Here is an 11,956-nt window from a genome sequence, read left to right as displayed (position 1 = left end):
GCAACATGCTTTTCAAAAGAGGGGGGTGGAGTGGGGTCTAGTGTGACAGGGAGCGGGGGGAGAGAGAGAGTGGATTTTTGGAGCCAACACTGTGTGTTTAGCTTCCTGCCTTGAAAAAATCAGAAAATGTTTCCAACCCCTTAGTCTTAACTCTTAATTGCAAACAGCCTGCCTCCAACACGACTCCCCGCTGTTTCACTCACTCCCTGCCTGCCTCTCATTTGATTGTTTACAGCCAGGTACAGATTGATCACAGCAAACAGGAGCTCTGTTTGTTTTTTAGATAAGCAACACCGGCAACGCGGAGCTCGTTCACAACAAAACAAAGAGAGGCTGCATAACAAAACAAAGAGAGTAATTTAGTTAAAAGCATTCTGGGATATCTCCTAATACCCTGGAGGCCAATTAAAGCGCTGGTGTGTGGCCACACTTGACGAGCAGCGCTGGATCACCAGCGCTGCAATGCTTATTCCCCAAGCAGACCAGGTGTTCAGCCAGCGCTGCAGCCAGGGAGTTGCAGCGCTGGATGTGCCTTGCAGGTGTGGACAGTTACTAATTGCAGTGCTGGAAAGCCTCCACCAGCGCTACAACTTGCAAGTGTAGCCAAGCCCTAGGAACTGTTGCAGGCACAATTGCTTGAAATGGTTGGTTGCCTTGCTTGGCCTTGCAACCGTCTAGCATGTTGTGCACAGAGCACTTCACAACTGCTGTCATACTGGTGTATTTGGGGACTCCTGTAGCACCTGTGCCATAATTCCCAGCACTGTTGCTGGGAGCAGGGGCTTTTGCATAATTTCGAATGTGTAGCACTTGCACTGTATGATAGATTAAGGGCTCCTCTTAACGGGGCCTAGATAAGATATCATGATGATAGGCACATTATAAATGCAATATAGTGGTAGGTTAGCTAGCACCCAGTGAACTGGCATAGCTGCTATGCTTTTGGTTTCTTGTCCACACAGTAAGGAGAAATCATGGTAGACTGTGCAGTTTAAGCTGGACCTGTGCCAAAGACACATACCCATGTATTGCAGCCTACCATTACAAGTAACGTGTAAAATGCTTGAGATGGCTGTTGTGTATATTGTGCCCATATTCAACCTACTCCAAGGAATGGTTTCTTGAAATACATAGATACAGCCAAACATATCTGTTTTTATGATCTCGGCATCCCTTTAATGCTATCTACTCCAAGAGCACTGGAGTTATTTTGGGTCTAATCTTGCAACCCGTAGTCCTGCTCAATCAGGTAAAATTCTCACTTAAGTCAATGGAAGTTTTGCAGTAGGATTGGGCCCTCTTCCTTTTACTTTAGATCAGTTCTTTTAAAGCAGTTGCAGTTTGTCTCCTTCAGGCATTTGCTCAGACAACTATAATTTTTTACTCAACAAACTTTTGAAAATCCACTCAGCTAATCTTTTAGGCTCTGATTCAGGAAAGCACTTGAGCACATGGTTAAACCTATGCACATACTTAAGTGGTTTCCTGAATAGGAACACTTTCCTGAATTGAGTCTTTAATAATGACATTTTAGATGAGCATAAACTGCTATTTAGAATTTACAAGGACACCCTAAGGAAAATACGGTTGGTAGAGAACTAAATCTTGTGAAAAATACTGTTGATGCATATTATTAAATTAAAAATAGGTGATTAGGTTTTGGGACAAGATACTACAGAGTGCTGAGTATTTCCTGCAAGGTTCTGAGTGTTCCTAGGTCCCACTGACATCAAGCATGCTGAGCACCTTGCAAGATCATGCTTCGACTGGACAATATTTTAAAACATGCCTGTTATGACACGAGAGAATTGTATAATTTACTATCTTCTTCTGTTCATGTGTAAGACACAATTACTTCAATCTGATTGATAGTTACATGGGAAAGGGAGATTAAAAATAATAGTCAAAGGTTGAATAATATTTCCCAATTAATTTTCTACAGCTATAGCTGTAGGAATTGAGCTTCAGAGCAAACATTTGTAACCTTTGATTTATGTGTTCCCAATTAGTAATACTGGATGAAGCCAAACAACGAAGATGGAGGTGGCTGGGGCATGTGTTGAGAATGGATGCTGACAGACACCCTCGTATTGCCCTACGATGGACACCACAAGGAAGAAGGAGGAGAGGTAGACCATTGGGGACGTGGCGAAGGACCATTGAAGAGGAAATGAAAGGTATGGGAATGAAGTGGGATGAAATCTGCTGTCTCGCTCAAGAACAAAATGAATGGAGGAGAGTGGTTGGCGCCTTATGCTCCACAGGGAGTGAATAAGAAGAAGAAGAATTAGTCATTTAAAGATAAGGAATAAAACCAAACTGAATTTTTTATGGTTTGAGCCTCCAGAGTAGTTACAGATAATTTAATTTAGTGGAGGGCTGTGAATGACCTAATGAGTGATAAAATTAAAGCCTATTTAATATAAAATAGTTAGTGCAAACGGGAATTACAATATAGCCATACACTGCATTTATACTCACATTCTAAGATGAAATGATGCATGCAGGGGTGATCAGCGCCTGAATGAGATGAATGGGAATAATCCTTTCTCTAACAGTACTTGATTGTGCCTAGGCACACCTAATCTAAAATTAGCATTTTTACAATCAGTTACAATAACACTCCACAATTAATTAGGATTATGTCTGTCTTTTACCATATCTATATGTCTGCAGCCATAATTAAAATACCTTCTACTCCCTCATTTATTTAATGTTAAGCTCATCTTTAATTAACATCTGCGTAAATGCCATACCAAAAGCTATTAATATAGATGGCATTTTCCAAATATTAACATTTTATCAAAAACACTTGTAAAAAACAGTTAGGACCAAAACATGTTTACAACATGACCTGGGATTATGTCCTAACTTCTCTCTAATTTGCCTCTGAGCTGTCTCACTTCACTCAGCTATTACCAGGCTTTGCCTGACTATTGTCAAACATATTTTTATGAAATAGATTTTTGGGCCTACTTACATTTCAACACATTTTATATAACATAAGTAAGCATCACCTCTATAAGTATATACTGATGGCAGCATTTACTACTGGGAACACTCTGACAGTCTTAAGTGAAACTACTCATGCACTATGCTTTGTAGTGTTTGCAGGATCAAGCCCTTAGGTAGTATTATCTTTCCTCCAAAGTCAAGAGAAATTTCATGAGCCCTTTAACAGCAGGCATTTGTCACATGATACCTTGAACAGTCTTCCAAATGTCAGCTGTAATGTAACACTCTTCAGCTAAGACAATAAATTGGTCCAAATTTAGCAGGAGAAAGACACCTGGCTCTGTACGTGGTTCTACAAGGAAGAAATAAAGTGTAGTATATCAGGAAATCATGATTAATATTTTTCCCCTTTGGACTTAATTTTGCCATTCTCTCATCAGGTGTGTTGATGGAAGCTGGTAATATATAGCCCTGATAATTACCCCAGATTCCAATGCTGTCCTTCATCAGGGCCTGTGTGATGAAGTCTGAGTGTAGGCCATGATCCTGGCTGCCAGACTGGAATGTGACTGAGGCTGAAAGCTGACACCAGCTCGCTAGGAAAAGGACTGTGCATGAAGGCTGTATCCAAGACAACAGATTATTTTCCATGTGATGCATTTATGCAGCAGAGTTAAAGTTCTGTGAAAGCAACAGCTGTTGCAAAAACATTGTGCTTAGAACTGTAATATGTGTATTACTCATGTGGCACTCCATATATGTTCCATGCTCAACTGTTTCAAACAGAGTGAGTTTCTTCTACTGCTCATTTTTTCTGTAAAGTTGACTGTCATGTTAAGAAAGTAATGGTTCAAGTATGACCAGCTTTGTGCTCCAGTTTATCCCCTTTAAACTGAACCATCTGCTAGAAAGCTATAATCTCACTAGATGTGTGTGCACTCACATATGTTGGTGCATAATGTCGGCAACCAAAACCTGCTGCCACAATTACCATTCATCTAGGCTTTCCAGCTCCCATTCTCAATTTCGTTAACTTCTCCATTGCTAATGTTTTCCATTCCCACATAGCCACTACCTGACCCTGTTCTTGTGGTACCACTTTCCCTTACCCCAACACCCTTCCACATAGGTGAAATGGTTTTGAGTTAGAAACTACAAGACCTGGGCAGAACGGGGACTTCTTCAGATCAGTTCCTTCATAAAGGCCTTTACATTTTCTTTTGCAACCTTCCTCAGCATGTCAAGACTCTCATGCAATTAACTGTCAAGGAGGGAAGAACAGAATTCTGTAAGGACCAAATCTTGTCTCCTCACCAAGCTGGAGTGCAGGAATTTTGCTTAGAAGTACTCTGTGCTGCCCAGCAGCCACAAGAGTCTTCTCCGTACAGGGGAGGCAGGTGGATCTGTCTAGCTACAAATATGCTAGCCATACCATTGCTTCTCTCTGCAAAAGCATAAAAAGAGACCCCCATCGAGAGAGACTCTATGGCATTCAAAGAATGCTTACTTCATGTATAAGTTCCTGGTGTCTTTTCTCCCCTTCTGTTAGAGTTTGCAATTTTCCTTTTTCCAAAAAAGTAAACGCTTTTATGTATTTATTTGCTAAGATTCCTTCTCTTTTAACTCATTTTCTTTTAAGATAAAGAGAAGTATGGACAATGCTAGAAGAACCCCCACAGACAGGGCTGCCGAGAGCAGGTTCGGGCTTTTTTTGGGCCCCCCAGCAAGGGCAGACCGGCTAAACAGGGCCTACGGAGTCGGGGAAGCTGGGCCACGGGCCCCCTTCCGGACCGCCAGGCCTCGGTAGTTTCTACTGTTTCCCCCCCACTTCGTCAACCCTGCCCGCAGAAAGCAAGGCTGCAACAATTGGGTGCCTTACATCCTGCATTTATTTTTCTCTTTTCCTTTCTCTCTTTTCCTTTCTACCTCTTATTTCAGTCTCTCTGCATTTATTTTTTTCACCCTGCTCCATTTTAGACCCTATCTTTTCACTTGATGTTTTACCCTCTGTCTCTATCTCTGCTCCATTTTCAGAGATGCTCTAAAGCACAAAGAATATTTGAATCTGAGTTGAATTTTGAGTTCACTTGAAATTAGGCCAATAAATCTGTCCATTCCAGGCAAGTGTACTGGTAGGAAATTACTCTTCCACCCAGATTGCATTCCAGTATCTGGAGACAGCCTCTCCTAATGGACTTGGTTGAAGTGCGAAAGCAGCTTCTCCATTCTTCACCCAGCAGCTGCTGTCGTCCCAACCATCCAACTCTCACCAGGATGGCTAAACATTCCTTTAAAGCTATTTGATAATGATTCAGGAATCCTAGGAAGCCTGGTAAGTAAATGTGCTTGAGGGAAGTGGGTTACTTGCACATATAAACTCACAAATACACAAAAGAGGGGAGAAAGAAAATGTAATAATACCATTCCTTCCTCACCTCTCAAAAAAACCTTAAAATTTGCAGATCTGATTAAGATAATTAGTTTGAAGATTAATTATGACCATATGAATATGTATGGAAAAAACATAATGATTTACACATATGTTCTTATGTTTTGGAAAAGATCACTCAAAGACGTCTGAACATTCTCAGAGAGAGAGAGAGAGAGAGAATAATGCACAGGCTTGATTCACTCCCACTTTGTTGGTGGTGTAAATTGCACACTATGCCCCTGGTGGAGTGGAAGTTGCAGGGTTTTTACTTTTGCTGCCAGAGTCTTTATGTGCTGAGCATGCCCTCTTGCAGCAGGCCAGTCCCTTGCCTCAGTTTCCCTCTGAGTGTCAGAAAGAATCAACTCACGCTTTAAAACAATATTCCTCCTCTCCTGGGATCTATGCTGTTAAACATAGTCCAGCTCCCAGATGAGCCCCTGTACTATCCTCCCCGCCTGTAGGTTCAGGGCTCCATGGTCTTCCTTATAAGGACTATGTTGTTCCAGTGCTGGCCTCCCAAGCATGGCGGCACGCCGCGGGGGGTGCTCTGCCAGTCGCCGGTCCCGCGGCTCCGGTGGACCTCCCGCAGGCGTGCCTGCGGATGCTCCTCCGGAGCCGTGGGACCAGCGGACCCTCCGCAGGGAGGCCTGCGGGAGGTCCACCGGAGCCGCCTGCCACCCTCCCGGCGACCGGCAGAGCGCCCCCCGCAACATGCTGCCCCAAGCATGCACTTGGTGTGGTGGGGCCTGGAGCCGCCCCGGTAACTGGCCTGTCAGACTACCTCCTGGGGCCTTAAAAGGCCAGTGAAAATTACAATCCCCAACATATTGTGGGCAAACCCCAAAAAGTTTTACCTTAAACATAGAGGCTAAGGGCCAAATCTCCAAAAGTTACTTCTGACTGTGGGTATTTCAATTTGGGAGGTGGGGGAAGAACAGTTTCTCAATCTGGGCATTCAAAATTTGAGGCATTCAGAATTAGAGGATATTTTGAAATAGGCCCAAATGTGTGGTATTCTTTGGTTCAGTTGACTAGGGGCTGAACTACTATTAATTATATTATATAGAATTTATTATTCAGCTGAAGGGTGCGATTTTCAAAAATGCTCCATGTTGTCCTAACTCTGCTGCCCACTGGAGTCAATGGAAGTTTTATCATCGACTCCAGTGAAAGCAAAATTAGGTCAACACTGAGCATTTATTTCAAACTCCACCCTAAATGTTTAGTAAACCTTTATCTTTGTTTTAGGAAAGTAACAGATTTGTATTTTTTATTATTTTTATAAATCCAAAGAAACAATAATGATTTTTAATTAGACATATTTATTTTTAAAATAAGCTCAGATATGAAATTATACTCACAACATCACCAAAAGAAGGGTTCTATTATTCTACCTGTTTGAAAACTCTTTGCCTCTATACAGTTCTTGGTTTTATATCAGAGACTGTTAAAAGGACATTATACCTTTTCTAAGCCCCGAGTTATATTTAGGCTTGAAAGGATTCGTTTTTTTTTTAATCAGAAAATGCTGGTAAATGTTGATTTCACCAGACATGCAGAAACGATAATAATCAAAATGTATAGCTAGGCAAAATAAGAAAAGTGCTGCTTGAGAACTTATTAGAGTTTGATTTAAGCATATTTACTTTGTATGTTTTGACATTTTAGTGGTTATAAATCTTTAACTTTTTGAATCTCAGCATCAACTGTCATTAAATAATCATCCGACACCTCCCATTGTCTGACTCTCCCATAATTTTCTGAAACTGTGAAAATTTAAATCAATAAAAACTGAAAAAATGCTTAAAAATTAAACATAGGTATTATCCATTAAAATTATTTTTAAAAAAATGAATTCTTCCAAGCCTAGTTATATTAATCCCCATTGTTATGGATTTCACTATAACCGCCCTTTGAAACACTCAAAATGCCTGGCTTTCAAATAGATTATGATAAAGAGGGAGAAGTGTATTGTTTACATCTCAATGCAGCATCAGTGAAGGTATATGCATTAGCCAAATGAATGCATATGCATCAGTAGTTCAATGTAACCCAAGTTATTACCATGAATACCAAATAGATCTATAGTGATGGAACATGCAGGTACCAGGCTATGTCAGGTGGCTCATCATTTGGTATTCACTGATTTACGATATGGTATGTTTGATAGATTGGCAGTACTCAGGATAGAATATCGCCTCCTGGGGAAGGATGGAGATGGGAAGGGGAATTCAAAGATACCTAACAGCCTGTCACTGACCCATTGAAAATAAGGAAACAGTTTCATACAGACTCCCCATTTGCCTTTGTTATTAGGAAATAAATCAGCCTTTGTTTTTTTTCTGGACAAAGTGAAGGAATGTCATTATGACTAATAAATTGTGGTGTTCCAAAACAATCAGGATATCTTCCCATTTAAATCTAAATAACTTTGATTGTTTGGAGTTTAAATTTTAGTCCACTGCAAGGAAACAAATGTTAGCTAGGGCTCTTCATTGAAATTCTGAGTCTGATCTAAAAGCGGACATAAAATAAACAGAGGACGATAAATCCAGGGAAATCCTACAGTTTCATATCTCATAATAACCTTTTTCTTATGAAGATGTTAAATCCTATACTCCTTTTAAACAATAAAAATAAAAACAGTTGAAGAAGAAACCAAAAGGTGGCAAAATAGAAATTAGTATGCTTGATAGCACTTTAACTTTTTTGTACTTTTATAGACATACTCAACACATTGATTTTACTTAAAATCTCTACATGACTTATCTTGCTGTAAGGACCCAATCCTGAAAACACATCTGCACATAAGTAACTTTACTCACAGGCTCATCTCATTGAAGTCAATGGGACTATTCACATGAGAAAGTTACTTACTTGTTTCCAGGTTTGGGCCATACTTTTTTATACTGTGCTCACCACTCTGGTATCTAAGTATCTCCAGAGAAATTATGACAATGTCAGTGGGCTAAACTTCCGTTGTCTTCGATGGCAGCAGGATAAGGCTCATAATTTCTACTTTGGAAACAATATTAGAGGAACTGCTGGAGTTCAAGAAATTTGTAGAATTGTTGTTGTTTTATATTATTTTTTAAACAACAAAAAGGGAATCCTTTGTTTAAAAAATACCTCTTGTTGCTAGATAGACCAACTACCATCACTCATCTTCTAGCAAATGGAACTATGGTTTGAGTTGATCTGTGAATGCCCTCTGTATTTTCATAGCTATGATTTTATTGGTGCTTTAGTTGTGTTACAGCTTTATTACTTCTAGAATTTCCTTTTTCCATCCTTTATCTTTTGCCAAGCTCTTCCCTTTGTGGTTTTTCACACTGTGCCTTCTCTGTGATGACCTCTCTTCCACCTCTGAACTCTTCCAGAGTTTTCACCCTTGCTTTAACAATTGATCTATGACGTGCACATGAAAGGGTCAAGCCCACTTTTACGGTTTGCTTAAAATATGTCTTTTTTGGGTAGATACAGAAGTGGTGCTTAATAAGTGCTAAGTAAATAAACTAAGGGCTTGAGACAGCTTCCCTTTTCTGCTAACTACTAGATCTCTTTAAAACTCTCTGTATCAAGTGTTTACCCAGTCTTCAAACAAATTAACAGATACCTATAATCATTTTGTGGTTAATGAAATGTGTCAAGTGTTTAGGATTTCCAGAAAGAGTAATTTCAAATTAAGTTGTCTCACAGTTCAGTGAAAAGGCAACTGCTAAAGATAATTCAAGGACTTGGCTATGTATTGAACAGGAAGTCTATTTTTCTTGTAGTTTGACAGCTCAATCTTTCACAGAAAAAAGCAAGAGAGGCTACCAGGCATAAACTTGCTCTGGGCCCAGCCTCACTTAGGCAAAACTCCTTGTGACTTCTGTGATAGCTAAGTAAGGACTGCAGGTTTGTGCCAATCACCTTCAAAGTAACGTTGGGCGGGAGGGGGGGGGATTGTTGTATATAATTTCTGCATTATTGCTTATCAACCACTCTAATTTATTATGAAATCTTAACAGTGATTTTTGTATCCTACATAATTAATTAAGTGTAGACAGCTTGATACATATGTTTAGGTACAAAAAGTAAAGTAGATATGGAAATTTTTACATATGGGTGCTGAGTTCTAAATGGAAAGCTCTGGCTGCAGTTCTCACCAAAGATCAAATCAAAAAATAAGCAAGCTGGAAACTTGCAGAGCGTGCTCCAAAATTTTCTATTTCAAACTGAACTACAATGACATTTTCTTAAACTTTGTCACATGTGCCTATCCCTGAGTTAAATAGTACCAGATGATATTTTTACAGATGCCACAAGAGACATTTTCTTGGTTTCTTAAACGTACTGCATTTTTTCCCCTGGCCATTAAAAACTTGATTTACTTTTCTGACAGTTTGAATAGGGAAAGAGACAGAGGTTTATTGCTAAAGTTTCCTCATTTCCATGTTTCCTTTAAATGCTACCAAAGGTTAAAACCTGCCAAGATAACACCTACTGTATTATAGTCACATTTTGACTTGCAGAGCCATGTTCAAAGAGCCTCGTTTAAATTACCTTAGACCTTACAAGGATATTGATTAATTTTTCTCTTTTATCTTCAGCAATATCTTTTCTGGAAAGTGAGATGTTTTAGCATTCATGTGCTTTTAAGGCACAGCCTGGGGTTGTGGGGTGGTACCCAGGCACACCAGTGCAGGCAGAGTACCCAGAGGCACAGTGCTGGAGCTCAGACAGCCCTTCGTAAGTGTGTACTCACTGCTATACTACTTTATGGGGTACAGCATATTCCCTCCTGCACTGTGCTAGTCCCCCTCTGGAAGCCAGAGAGGAAGGGGTTCAGACAAGGCTCTCCACCCACCATCTACTGGCCAGTATGAAGGGATTAGACCCTGTACCTCCTGAGCACAAGTACTGCAACTGTGCCTTGGAATTAGACAGCTCTTTGACTCCTCCTTACCATTCCATAGCTGCACCATCACCATACAAGCACAATGTGGATCTTATTCAGTAAGGGCCTGATCCTGCTTTCTTTGGCTACATAAAACTTCCATTGACATCAGGGGTATTTGGGGTGTGAAAAGAATGCAGGACAGTGCCATAATTCTGTTTTTGTTGCAACTGTGTTCATGTGAAGGAGTCAAATCCTGGAGACTCTCTCAGACCTTGCTTACTCCTAGAGCTGAATGAACAGTGAAAAAAAAAGATCCACAAATCAAAGCACAGAGTTTGTTTCTCTGTGATTCATGGGGTTGTGTTATTCATTACAAACCAGTATTTGGAGAACTGCCTTCAATCCTGAAAGTGTCACACATTTTTGAACTGTTGTATTATTCTTCCATAAATTCATACAAGAACTGAGCTATTCCGCTTTTTTGTGTTCAGGACATTTCAGTCAGGTAGCTGCAATGATGCCATGAAAGTTAGGTGACCCAGCCACTCCTCTGGAATCACAAACAGTGAATAGTCAAGGAAGACAGTTTGTGAACACCTGAAAATACTTAGATATGAATATGGCTGATGAAAACCAGAAGGGTTTGTGAACAAGTCATTAACCAAAAAGTTGGTATGGATCGGTGTAGCTGCACTGAAGACAATGGAGTTTTGCTGCTTTACGCCAGCTCAGGGGCTGGTCACATGTACACAATGAAAACTATTCTTGATGAATAGCCCACCAACAATTCTCATTCCTTTTCCAAAAAATATTCCCATTGACTTCAATTAGAGTTTTGACCGACAAATATTTTGAATGTATTTTTGTTTGTTGGTTAATAATAAATAGTAATAAATCTATTATATAATCACATCATTAATATACGTACACAAACAGCCAAAGCTTGTGTTTGCAACTTTAACTTCGGCATTTCTCCCCTTTCGGCGCTTAACCATGTAGCTTTAATGATCTCTTAACATAATTTTAAATGGAATTTTCTGTATTAAAAAAGAGGAAATTCCATAATCTGGAATTCTGTGGTGAGACAACATTGGAATACCCTGTCCCACATCCACCCTGTCCAATCCTGCTTCTTTTGAAATCAATACCAATGTCTTAAAAACTCTGGGATTAAGACCCTGCAATATTGAAAATGTTATGTGCCAGGGGCATAACATTATAAGCAATGCAGGTGTGTACTTAATGACGCAAAGACTCTAAAGAAGGTGAGCTATACTATCCACATTGGAAAGTTATGAGGAACTGAAGACAGGGATATAACTAAAATTGTTAGGCATCCTTAACTGGAATATTATGATCAAGTGAAAACAGGATTATAATGGAAATATATAGGCAATCACCTTAATGAGTTAAAACCCTCAAAGCTAATTGGAAACATTAAATTCCTAATATTGGGCTTGATCTTGCAAGCCCTTCATGAGTAGAAATGCTTACTACTCTGTACATGCATTATTTACTCTTTTACTTTTACTTTTTAAAAACAAAAGATATGGGGACATTCATTGCCTCTTTTTTCCTGTGTAGGAGACAGGAAACTTGGAGTTTCCACTGGGAGCATGTTTTTTTCTCCCCTCCCTACTACAGAAGTAGCTGATCGTCATCCTGGGTCGTCTTCCTTCTGTGAA

Source organism: Mauremys reevesii, linkage group 6, assembly GCF_016161935.1.
Source record: "Mauremys reevesii isolate NIE-2019 linkage group 6, ASM1616193v1, whole genome shotgun sequence".
Taxonomy (NCBI): domain Eukaryota; kingdom Metazoa; phylum Chordata; order Testudines; family Geoemydidae; genus Mauremys; species Mauremys reevesii.
The sequence above is the reverse complement of the archived record's forward strand: the minus strand, read 5'-3'. Positions refer to the sequence as shown.